Consider the following 14115-nt stretch of genomic DNA (forward strand, 5'->3'; position numbering starts at 1 on the left):
AAATACTTCCTCAAAATTTATTTTCCCGATGACAATTTTTTCTATGCCTTTTTCAATATTGATTTTTATATATTGTACCAAAGAACATTTCGAGATATCGCGCGTTGAAATGACGCATGTTCGTAAAGCCTTGATGTGAATTTCCATTGCAATATGTGAAAGAATTAAATATTAAAATATATATGCTTCTTGTTATGTATTCCACTCAGAAAAGCACAAAACAATAATTAAAGGGCACAAGAATTTTATAATACCGCCCCACACCCAAAGAAACAACGAATCAATGTTACACCTGTTACACTAACTGAACTACGTTCTTCAGTCTTTAGTATCTAACACCAAGCCTCATTGTACCAACCATGTCCGTTCAACGAAACTTGGAAATATTCAACAAAATTAAACCAAAAGTTCAGTTCGGAATTTCATTTTCAACAATTCACGTTTCAAAGGAACCATTGCATCGCATATTGATTAAAACTTCTTTCATTTCAACAATATTATGTCTAGTTTCTACGATTTTGCATATCGCTAATACATTTCAAGGACGATTTACGGGAAACCTAGCTGTATCACTCGTATACTGCTTAGGATGTGCACAGATAATCTCAAAAACTCTCTTTATGCGGTACAATCGAAATAATTTACTGGAACTACTGAATAAGGTGGAATCACTCCACAACAATTTCGAGAATAAGGAATTAAATTCCATTGCGGAGAAAAATCTTACAAAGTTCAGTAACATTTGGGAAACTTGCTACAAGTGAGTAGGAATTCGTTTCGTATTCAATCAGTTTTCCTTCGGGCATTTGAAATTGGTAATATAACTAACTATATGTAGTATTAATATTATCCTTTTTATTTTTTGCATTTCAGGGTAGGAAAAGCAATAATAGTGATAGCTGCGGGTAGCCTATCAATTGCTTCCGCCATCAAAGGAAAATCTGGAGTTATTGTTCAATTTCCGTTCATTCCTAATGACTTTCCCTATTATACTGAAATTATGCTATTTATGCAATTTTTATTCAGTGAATTCGGAGCTATATACACCTTTTACACAGACACTAATATAGCTTTCTTCGGTTTCGAAATCATGGCAATGTCGGACATACTCTACGAATACATTTCCGCAAACAAAGATCGAATTCATGAAGATCCTGACCTTCTCAAAATCTTTACAATTAGATACTGTGATATCGTGGACAGTATCAAACGATTTAACAAAATCAATTCTATTACGAATCTTGTACAATTTGTAGCGAGTGCTTTTCTAAGTTTAGCGATTTTCTTTTTCGTTCGTTTATATCCAAGAAATCCCGTTGGATACACGTCGACTTTAGCTATTCTTTTTCAATTGTTGATACCTTGTCTATTTGGAGAATTCATCAAAATCAAAATGGAAAGAATATCGACAGCTTTGTATTTAACCAATTGGTATGACTTGAACTTGAAGGATCAGAAATCCTTCTTACTCATCCTGGGAATGACTCAAAGACAATATGGATTGAAAGCTGCAGGGATGTATGATGTTAATTTCTACACATTCATTCAGGTATAATTTACATAAATTGTATTTCAATAATTTTAATAATTATGTTACAAGCATTATTTTAACATTGTAGATCGTGAAGATGGCTATATCATGGTGCGCATTTATTTTAACTCTGGAGACGAACTTCGATAAAAATGTTTAAAGTATTTGTTATATCTTTTATAATCACTAACTCACTTTGTTGGAAAAATAAATGCCTGTCAGTGTAGTTATTAGTTAGCGAGGGGAGCAAATGGTTTGTTTTCGAAAAAAATAATCTTATTAGGATAAAGTGGTGCAAGTTGGACCATGGTACAAGTTGGACAATGGTACAAGTTGGACAGGGCTTTTTACTTGATAAATTTAGTACTTCATTTTTATTTGTATATTTTTAATGCTTTAGTTTTATAATTTGGTTCCTTATACTTAAAAAACAAATTTTGTACTGTATTTATCAAGAAAAAACCCTGTCCAACTTGTACCGGGGAATTGTCCAACTTGTAACACTATGTCCAACTTGTATCACTTTACCCTATTTAAGATTTTTCATTGAAGAATTCAAAAAAAATCAATATTCGAAGACTAACGCGTTCAGCAGCTGACTACAGTGATCTATATTGATTATGAGTTCCTGAATTCATAAAATAGGTCAAATGTTTCGCAATGACATCAATATTCTGAAATCAAATTGAAAGTTAAGTTCAAGAAAATTGCAAGTTTTTGGCATCCTGCATTCAAAAAATCAGGATCAATTGTAGATTTTAAAATTTGCAATCCTGATACCAATACAGGATTTAAAGAATTTCAAAACATTTCCAAGAACCTGCATATTCAAAAAATCCTAGAAGGTGTTTGGAATTTCCAAAATACTAAATATTTTAAAATAAATTCGCCTTTAGAATAGTATTTAAATTGTGTGTATCCAGATTCAAAACATGTTACAAAATGCATCCTAGGAGTATATCCACTTAAAGAGGTGCACTGAAAACCGAAAATCGATATATTATACCATTTGGCCCTTCCCGGCTAACACAAGGTAAGCTGTTACTAACACAATGCTATAAATTAAAGGCATTGTCGATGCTCTTAAATAATAACTTAAGCCAAGTTCATAAATTAAGTTCTTAATAAGTACTTATTAAGTACTCAATTAAGGAATTTTTTGAGAGAAAGTAGCGACATCTGGTGGCAAAAAGTGGAAACTGGAATAGAGAATCCGATAGATACATGTTAACCATTGGTAAGAAAGAGATGAGAAAAATGACATTTCAGAAAACATAACCACAAAATGTTAGTAAAGCACGTGAAGTGTTTATAAAGTGTGTTCTTTCTTTTAGTCGGAAATTTATAAATAGTGAATTTCAGTGAAATTAAATAACTTAACATCCTTCTTTGCATTTTCATGTGGTAAGTACATATAACTCAAGGCTCTCCCCGTAATTCCTATACTCTGTAATCCTGAAATGTTAATAAGTCCACAGGTATTCCAAAATCTATTAAATTTTTCCTTTTATGCTCTCAACTTGCGATACGGAAGCTTAAATTTCCAATAAATGGCCCATTTTTTGTTAAATCTTCTCTTCAGTGCGTGATCCGGGAGTGTAAACTACCCACAAAATTACCAAATTTTGACGAATTCTCTCTCCAGTCCCACTCACGTATAATCCGGGAGCCAGAAGTGCATAACTTCACTAAGTCCCATAATCTCAGGTTTCGGGAGTCCACTTTTTAAAAAGTTTTGAATATTATTAATTTTTTATTTGATCGTTCCTTTGATTTTTTGTTCCAGATGCATCTTAAACATTTCTCAGGAGAAATTTGAGGACAACAAGAATTCCATCCAGCAATATTTGTAACTGGGGAAAAAGTGTTGTGCCGGACAACATAACAAAGCTGCGGTAGGAACATGTTCATCTTGCCAATTAGACTAATTAAGCAAAAGTGTAATTTTGGCTTTTATTTCAAAAATAAACAATTTAAAGGATTAAAAATACATGTTTTATATGCATTAGGGCAACTCCTTGAAAAGCGCTTAGGGGAAACTGGGGCACCACACCACCAAACACGTTGTAGCACCAAACACTAATTTTTATTTTAAAACTACTTGGACTATCTCGACCATTTCTTCAGTGGACGAGCATCCCTATAGTGCCTATAAATTCCTATAGATCTTATCCTCTGAAGTCGAATATCCGATTAAAAAATCGCAGTGTTTGGTGGTACCCCGTGTTTGGTGGTGCCCCAGTTTCCCCTATTTGAAAGTACTTAATTAAATACTTAGTTAAAATACTTTTCGTGTGCTTAATACAAACTACTTAATTAAGAACCTTAACAAAGACCTTAATTAAGTACTTAGTCTTAAGGCTGACTCATGCCACATTAGTTTCACTACTCACCACAAAGCGCTGACGTTTGTCTCATTTTCAAATATTTTTTAAGTAGTTGTTTGTTCTGCAACTCCTTAAAATTAAGTCATTGAGTTAAGAACACTTAATAAGTAATTAATGTGTTAGCCGGGTTATGTCAAATCAATGGATTCGAAAATACGTAGGGTAAATGTATATACTAAATGTTTGGCTTGTCATATTTTTAATACAAGTTGATTTTTTTGTTTCTTCTTTTTAGAAAGTGGTACTTCGAATCTTATAGATAGTTTATCGTCTTTGTTTTCTCTAAAACTATTTTTAATACATTTTAAAATTAATAAAAATATAGACATAGCTTTGGCTAAATTTCGGTAAATTTTCATAATTCCTTGCCCTTGCGAAATTCTTCCAAAGTCTTTTACACATCATCTCAGTCGTGGAAACGATATTTTTTTTTATTTTTTCCAAGCAATGTATAATCTCTAGAGTACGAAAAACAAAAAAAAATAATCGAAATCTGAGGAACAAAAGAAGTGTCCAAAATTGCAAGCTGGTTGAAAATTGGTACACTTGTCCTAGAAGTGTTTGAATGAAATATTGTCGCTACCAAACCGAATCATATAGAAAAAGGGGGAACAATATATCTGATAATATCGACTTAGCTGGGGGGGAGTCTCAACGAAGACCGGCAACCGCTATGTCTTACTATTTGACATTTAGTCCCGTAACAATCTTTCTATATATTAAAGATTGAAAACTCAATTATGAGTTACTTTACCAATTTATTTCTGGGGCTTTGCTCACCCTCATGCTACTGGGGGAGGGGCAATCAGTAAGTGGAGGATCACTGAACGACCAAGACAAGACTCGTGTATGGGCCCTAATAGACTCAGGCTGATCCTGCCTATTTGCGGCTATTCTGGGAGCCCATCAAGGACCTTTTCAACGGAAAGGCAACCAAGGAGCACAAGATACACTGGACTAAAATAATGAAATTAAATTGAATTACTTAATAAAAAATCCTTTTCTCATAATTTTAGTTCCATTAGGGTAAAGTGATACAAGTTGGACATAGTGTTACGTTACAAGTTGGACAATTCGCCGGTACAAGTTGGACATGGTTTTTTTCTTGATAAATACAGTACAAAATTTATTTTTAAGCAGAAGGAACCAAATTCTAAAACTAAAGCATTAAAAATATACAAATAAAAATGAAGTACTAAATTTATCAAGTAAAAAGCCCTGTCCAACTTGTACCATTGTCCAACTTATACCCCTTTACCCTACATTTTCCCGTCTTATATTTAATTCATGACCATACGAATTCGAATCTCAAAGAGAATAAAAAATGATACTCTTTACAATATTTAGGTCAAAAATCTAGATCAGTCACTACATTTTAATTAATTAATACTGAAGTTAAGGCTGTTTTAAGTAATTCTTTTTGACCCCCTACTGCTCGATTTTAACGCGATTAATGATCTGAGAATCTCACCTATTATTCCAAAATTAATTTAATAAATTGTTTCACATTATAAATTCAAAGCACTAATTGTATTATCCCCGAGGTTTTCCATTCAAGCATAATGTCAATAATTTTCTTAAAATAGTCTTAATGTATTTTACAAAATCCACCGGATATCTCTGCAATCAACATATTTGCACTTTAAACTCCCAAACACATAAAAACTGAAGGAATTTCCATTGCACGAATGCATATTAATAGAAATAAGAAGTTGATTTTTGCCATATTTGCTGTAAAAGATAAGACCAGGTGGATTACGTTGAATTATTAAATTAAGAAAATTTATTCAAACAAAGTTTAGCTATTTATAGAAATTCGGCATTGTTCAAAAGATAATTAAATTTATACCTCTAGGTCTTGTTTATTGTTTGAAAATTCAATTTTTGCAATAGCAAAACTGCGTCAGATAATGCAGGAAGACATTGAAAAATGTTCCAGAATGTCTAGTGCTTAATTTGAAAAAAAAAAATACAAACATCTTCTCAGAAATATGTGTGCAAAAACCACAAGACAGAAATATGAATCAAAAGAAAAAAATACATTGGAATTTCTAAGATAACCTATTTTCAGAGAAATATTTATTGGGAAAAAAACCACAAGTGTTATTCTCTTTCTATGAGTCAATACTTGTACTTTCTAAGAACTAAATATCTTGATATTACTTTTTAAATTGATGTTTAGTTCAATATTTCGTTGAATTCAACCTTATAGACGGGCATTCTTAACTTTCAAGAGCTTATTTTTATGTAATATAGTGTTTGATCTAATCTTGATCTTTTTTTTTAAAATTAAATATCAATATATTGGTTTTCTTCAAGCATGTGGCAAGTAAATTTTTTATATGGAGCTATTTGAAGCCAATTTCCTAAATTGATCACGGATTCAGCTCACAGTATTCCGAGAAAAAAATGTATTTAACCAAAAATTTAGAATATTTATCCCTCCATACGGAAAGGTATCTATTGAATACGGAAAAACTTCTTACTTTTTAGATATTTAGCGTAACGATCGCGAGTGCAAAAAAATTATCATATAAATTTAAATCGAAATATGAGAAAGTGGCTTCAAATTTCAGGCAAATTGCCAAGGGCATGGTTTTCTTTAAATAATTCAAATTTCATTGCATTTAAAACTTTGTTTTAATTGACTCTATCAATAGGGGGAAGTGGGGCACTTTTGAATGGGATCACCTTTGAAATATGATTTATTGCACTCCAGGTTTCCTTCTAAAGCCTAATGCAAAATACTCTGAAACAAAGCAAAATACATTTTGTCCATATTTGTTTTGTCCAATATTTTGCAGTCTATCTTGAATTTCAAGAAATAAGCTTAGGAGAAATTTTAAAATTTCCGTAAAAAACGGTTTTAAAACCGTCTCCAGAACCGGTTTTTCGGTAAGCAGTTAACCGTTGTTAAAATCACTAGATTATTCTTCTATTTTCAGGAAAGGAAATGTTTCTTTATAGATTTGCAATATAAACATACTTATAATTAGCACTTAACTTGTGATAAAAATTCATTATTGAATTCAACCTACTTCAATTAATTCAGACTCATAAGGAATTCAAAGGCCTTTCCAACGAACCCAAACTTGCTCCAATCGCTTGGGAAATACGCTCTCTAGAATTGTTTTAACGTGCAATTGGTTAGATCGTTAAATCGTTTTAAAAAGCTGGAATAGTCGATAATCCTACAAATTTGGGTTAGTAAAAAATTCAATGTTAATGCTGCAAACAAACCATTTGGATTGGCTAAAATTGGATTTGCCACTAAATAATTTGGGTTGATAACAACGTGATTTGAAACCGCTGAATTGTGTAACTGTCACTTATTTGTGTTTATCAATTTTCCAAAAGAAGAGAAATGTCTTTTCTGTTTGGTGCTCTGGCTCTTGATAGCCGGCTTCCTGAACCACAATGCCCGCTCAATTGAGGAACATATATATTTGGTAAAGTTCCGGTTCTTACTCGACTGATCCAGCCTGTGAAATTCCTCTATGACTGAGGACTTTCTTCACAGTTTTATGGTCTTCAACTGCTACTTTCTCTAATCGAACTGCATTTTCCCCGTGAATTTTCAATTTTCCTATGAAAAACCGTTTGCTTTCATAAAGCTAATTTATTTGATGAATCCTCGAAGTAATGAGATCATCTTACAATGATGTGTACAAAAGATTCCATGAAAAATCTGTGGTATTCGTGAAGTTATGATTTAGTCAACTGAAATCAATCTCAGAAAATGTTCCGATGAGCTTGGTGATGTAGAAAAGATGGTAATGGAAATCTTGCGGATTTTGATGAACCACTCTGCTGGACTGCTACTACTCCTTTGGGAATCCCTCCATTGTCCATCATACGTAAACTCTGCACTTGGTGTTGGAAGCGTTGAAGAAAGACATCCCTCTGACTACTGTGCGATGTTGGCGAATCCTTCGGAAAAGTTTTAAATTGCCAGGTTTTGATTTTTCTGGAAATAAAAAAGTGCTTCAATTCATTAAACTCTTATGGGACTTTGACAAATGCAAGTAAACAAATTATGTTACTCAACTTACCCGTTGCAGCTAATTTTCAGGTGAATATTTGTCACTTTAGTATAGCCATGTTCCAAGACGGTTCCTTTTTACTTTCTCGCTCAATTTTAGGACACAAACCACAAAAGCAATTAGGTTTTCCCATTTTTACGCACTCGCCACTTTAATATTTTGTTTTTCCACTTCTGTCAAACGCGAATTCAGCGCTTGGGTTGCCATATGATATCTGCAGGTTTTGGCGGTTTTTCTCAATCCGAATTTGCTTCAACCTAATTTTGCACAGCTTTTTGGATTAGAATGAGAGTGAAATGCCCATATGTTGAACGCAAGCGAAAGAAAGAGAACAAACATTTTAGCCAAACCAAATGACACCAATCGAAATGGTTTGTTTGCAGCATAACAATTAAAAAGGAATAATTTGATTTGTAAAATAGGATATTTATGACGCTGGCCCACATTTTCGATTTCGTGAAATTCGATAGCTTGAAATCTTACCTCTTAATCCTTCTTTACACTGAAATCACAAATAATTTGTCTCTTTCTGTAAAACGAAATTGAATTTAAAATTTGAATTTCAATTCCATTTTACAGAAAGAGACAATTAAATATTGTTTTCAGAAAGTAAATTTTGTCAAATAAAATTGAAATTAAAAATGAAATCGAAATTTCAATTTTCATTTGACAAAAAGAGATAAACATATTTTATTTTAGTTTGAATAGTTGCTTAGAGTAAGAGGTGGAATCAGTGGCGCAATAGGCAAGACCGTTGGCTCTTGGGCGGATCGATTCCCCGGCTCGATTTACTGTTGTGAGTTCGAGTCCCGCCCGGTGCAAAGATCTGAATGTTTAGAAAAAGACATTTTCACTGTGATATAACGTAATAAAAATGCACCGCCTCGCCCAACAACTCCGGGAGCATGGAAGAAGCATTCACCACACGGGAAGGCGCTCCTGGGCGGTCTACAATGGACTTCGCAGATTCTTCCAACACGGGATATGACATTGTAAAAATGATTACCTTGTAATAAATATCTCGATACGATTAATAATAATAAGAGGTGAAATTTCAATCGATTTGATTTTCACTTAATTGAAATGTGTACCAGCGCCACAAATTTTCGCAATAAAAATTAAATTTTGGTTAGGAACATAATAATTTTGATCAGCGAAAACTCAATTTTGGTTAATAAACAAATTCAAGCTACAAAATAATTGTAATTTTTACAGTTAACATTTTATATTTCATAGTTATTAAACGAGAAAAAATACTCTTTAGTCTTCCTTTGCTAAGACTTGCATGATAATTTTACTACATAGAAATTTTTAACTTAAAAACAAATTGAAATTTTTCTGTTCAAATGTGGATCTTTGCTGATCACAAGTGATTCCCTTTACTAAAAATACAGTAAAATATAAAGAAGATAAAATAATTTAAAATAGAGTTTTTAATCGTTCAATATCAGTTCTTTTACTGACCAAAATCTATTTTATTTTCATTGACCAAAATTTACTTTTCTACTGGTAAAAATTTTGATATTCTTTGCTGAGTAATGTTCAATGACCAATGTCGATTTTGTTCACTGACTAAAAATAATTTCTTTTTAATCAAAATTGCTTTTTTTTTATTCTACTGATCTAAATCGATTTCTTCCTCATGAAAAATGACTTTCTTACTGACTAAAATTGATTTTCGTAATGTCAAAAATTTACTTTTTTACTGAACTAAATTAATTTTCTTACAATGCATATGGCTCATATGGCACACATTTGAGATCATTAATATTTTACGAAATCAAAATTTATTTATTTATTTATTTTATTTATTAATAACCATGCTTTTGAGCTAATGCTCTTGAAAGCAGAAGAAAAGGGATACATTTATTAAGATATGTATAAAGATTTGTCAGAAAGCAATGCTTGCGTCCTTTTCGTTCATTCGAAGTCCTTTTCTTTCTCGACAAATTGGCATAAGTGTGTCCCATTCTTCCGGATTCTAAATTGGGGTGAACTAAATTTAATAGGCATATGCAGAAGTCTAAGACAAAAAGGAATGTGAATTTTGACTTAATGAAATTTTCCTTATCTCAAAGCTGTGCTGGAGCTATATAAACAAAGTTATTTAATGTAATGGCGAATTTCGCTAACCAAAATTTATTTCTTTGTCTATAACAAATATGTAATGATTGTTTAATAATTGTTTTTTTTACTCATGGAAATTGATTTTTAATTGAGCAAAATTATCTTTTCTTATTTTACTGAGCATAATCGATTTTTCACTGGCCAAAATTGATTGTCTTACTAACCGAATTTGAATTTGTCGCTGACCTAATTAGATTTCTACTATTCATTGTGAATCAATAAATCCATAATTTTGATTAATTTTTATTGGAAAGAATTTCTTAAAGTCAAAATTCACATATTTTTCTTTCTTAAAAGCTCTGCTTATATCTATCCTACTCTTTTCCACTCTTCTTCTTCTTCTTCTTTTAAACATCACACCAAATTAAATTTAGTCAATCCAAATTTGAGTTCGAAAGATTAAGATAGACTTAATATAGGAGTTTCAGGGAGGTTTTTTTTTTAATTTTTTTTTTCTACGAATAAATTGCTTTAAAAAAAATATGCAAATCGTTTGGAAAAGAATGGGACGTGAATTTTGATTTCATGAAATTTTCCCGATCTAAAATGTGTGTCGGTGACATTAATAACTAAAGCTGATCTTGAAAACCAAAATTTTCTTTTCACCGAAAAAAAAATAAAAGGATCAAATTGATCCTTATGAAAAGGATGGATCAAATTAGCATGTTCTATAATAATAAATGTGTATTCAAAGTTTGAAATTTGATCCATCATTTGCAAAATGGTTCAAATTTGGATCAATTTGATCCTCTTATTTCTACCAGTGTTCTATTAATCAAAATTAACTTTTTTACAGGCTAAAATTGAATTATTTTCACTGAACAAAGTCGAATAATCAATTAAAGTTTTTATTGATCGAAATTGTTTCTTTTTATTAAGCAAAATGTTTTTTTTTTATGTTACTGAGCCGAATCGATTTTTCACTGACCAAAATTAATTTTCTTGGCCAAATAGTAAATTTTTACTTAACCAATTGAATTTCTACTTCTCATCGTGAATTTTTTCCAGATATAGCTCTTTTCTTTCCAAACAATATAAAAGCCATTTCAATTATACTAGAGTAGACTTTGTGAGGAGGTTCTCGAAGATATCTATTTGCTGTCTCTAATCGTTTGGCCTCTATATTTGTTATCAAAAAAAAATCGAAACTCTAGACTTCCAAAATTTTATTTGAATATGATCCCTTTTTTAAGAAATAATTTGAATCGTCGAATCGTAAAGTCAACAGAAATAAAGATATTATAATTTTATAAATTTTAGTATTTGAATAATGAAGGCCAAGAATTATTTGAGAAAGAATAATGTTCTCCAAGCATTGCAGCAAGAACAATGGGCATGAGATAGAGACAATATGTTTAGAATACCGTGAGATTTAGTGCAGAGGAGTCTGTGCCAAATTGCTCATCCCATCATCTTGAGACGATAGAGTCCTTCGGCAAGAGATCTCACAGGTGGTCGCTGGAAGAGATGATCAGGCGTGGTGAGGGGAGAACCCTGGAGCAATTCCCATCGGCGGGAGCAAAGAGACCCTCTTGAAGGAGAAGCACAATAAAAATCATGACTTGTGTAATTAAGAGATAATTTATGTGAAGACTTTTTTCTCCTACCTCTCCTTCTGCCTTTGTTTCATTGGATGTTCTTGTGGCATTTGCCGAAAAGCAAAAACCAAAGGAAAAAAAAGGAGAACATGCGGGGCAGGAGGCACCTTAAAACTAAAGATTGTGGGGAGAAAAGTGGAAGTATGAAAGAAAAAAAAAAGAACAGAAAGAGATGTGGAAGGAAAAAACAAATTCCCCACGTAATTTCCATCCGCCACAGTGACCAAAGTCAGAGGAAAGGAAGAGGGAAGGAGAATCAACAACAGACCCATTATATTTCATAGTTAGGAAGATTGTCGAGACCACCCGTAAAAGTGCGGCCTCCTCGGCAGAAAGGCATGGAGGAGAACAAGAAGATTACCCAGACAAATTTATCTCCCTCGGTGCGCCTCGATTTTAAAACAATGGCCCTCTCCTTTGGGGATCCGGGGGGAGCACAAGCACAAGAGGGTCATTCCAGAACCCTCCCATCATCGAGACATCACGACTCAATAACATCGTCATTTTCTTCCCAACAACTCTTCCCCACGAGAAGAGAGCCTTTTCGGACATAAACTACTGCTGAAACGGCTGAAACACTCAACCAGGCAGACACTTCACGGATTCGTGATTTGCAGTTAAGTTGCTGCATCTCATTACCATGGACAAATCCTCAAATTAACGAGGCAGTACAATTGTTTCCAATGCTTATTACCTTATATAACGGGCTTCAGATCTAAGGGCCCAAGTCGAGTCAGGCTGATCTTCGAGAATATTTAGCTTGCAAAATTTGGCAGGAAAGGTTTATTCCAAACCCATACAGTAAGGGTTTTGAATCATCTCTTAAAGGTCCTTATCCTAAATTTCCCTTGCTTAATCCTCATTTCCTTTACCCAATCCCAAGCGCCTGGCAAGTTGGCCTTTTTATATGGAGCTATTTGAAGCCAATTCCTAAATTGATCTCGGACTCAGCTCACAGTATTCCAAGGAAAAAAATCATTTAAACAAAAATTTAGTATATTTATCCTTCCATACGGAAAGGTATCTTATAATACGGAAAAACTTCTCACTTTTTAAATATTTAGCATAACGGTCACGAGTGCAGAAAAATTCCCGTACGAATTTGTATGTGAAAGTAAGAAATTGGCTTCAACTTTCAAGGCCACTCTCCGGGGACTAGCCCAATCCTAAAGGATGGTCTGATACTTCAGCGTTGAAACGGGATCCAGGAGGCCGAAAATACGTCTGGTTCTAATTCATTAAGGAATATAGTTCATTGCTAGTTGGACCATTGAAGGATAATGGCACAGCAATTGTGAACTATGCCAAGTCCAAGAAGTCAAGCATTTACTTAAACCTTTAGCTAAATTTTATCGGCTAAATATTCTTCAGGATAAGCCTGCGTTTCTTTAGGCATATACCTCGGTCGTAGTAAGTCGACGGTAGCCGCAACCAGGTATTAATTGAGGAAAAATAGTTACATTGAATTAAATTGATTAGTCATATAGCTTAACTTACATGATTTTTTAGATGATTTCTGACCGTGGTGTCACATATAAGAATTATATTAATATTAAGAAAAGCCGGAGAGAGAGGTATAGGGGAGACTGGGGCAAAAAGTCACAAAACGGATATTTTATTTTTTTTACAATCTACTCGATCACCTCCAAAATTTCTAATTAGCACAGTTTTATAGGACATTTACCGCACTACAACTCTGTGAAAGTCATTTTCTTCTATTTTGTAAGGAAATATATTTATCGAGCCGTTTTCTAAAAGGTAATTTTGTGATCATTCTCAAAAATGCTGGGGCAAATAGTATCAGGCATAAGATACTGTCACATTTTGATTCGCTTTATTACGGGATTCCGCAAATTTAAGTAAAATACCTAGATTACATATTTTCATAGGAAATTTATTCTTCTACACCTTTGTAAAACACCGTTTTCTCTATCTGAGCGAGAAAAGCGCATTTTAAGCTATTTTACAAAAAAAAAGACACAAAAGACTGCAAATCGTTTGACCAATCCAAACAACAAGCGGCGACACATAGCATTGACGTTTCTTTTCATCGTGGTACATCAGAAATTGTTTCGGTTTTTGTTACTTTTTGTTCCATAGCTTTTGTTACTTTTACCCCAAGTCGTCGTTTTTAATAAAAGAATTTCTGGAGAAAAGAATCTCTGTAAAATTCTAAAATAGGTAGCGGATTCGTATTCAAAGACTATCCAGATAATTTGGGAAATATTCACCAGTGCATCAAAATTAATATAAGTAGCTAATAATTGGTATCTTCTGCACGGAAAATATTTCAAAAATTGGGCTAAAAATTTCAATATTTTTTTTATTTTTTGAATTCCTTGGTCAAATTCTAACAAACTTACGACATTGAATAAGACTTATGGCGGCTATCTATGGAAAAAAAAATTAAGCCGCTATCTTATTTATCT

This window comes from Phlebotomus papatasi, chromosome 2 (genome assembly GCF_024763615.1).
Source record: "Phlebotomus papatasi isolate M1 chromosome 2, Ppap_2.1, whole genome shotgun sequence".
NCBI lineage: Eukaryota > Metazoa > Arthropoda > Insecta > Diptera > Psychodidae > Phlebotomus > Phlebotomus papatasi.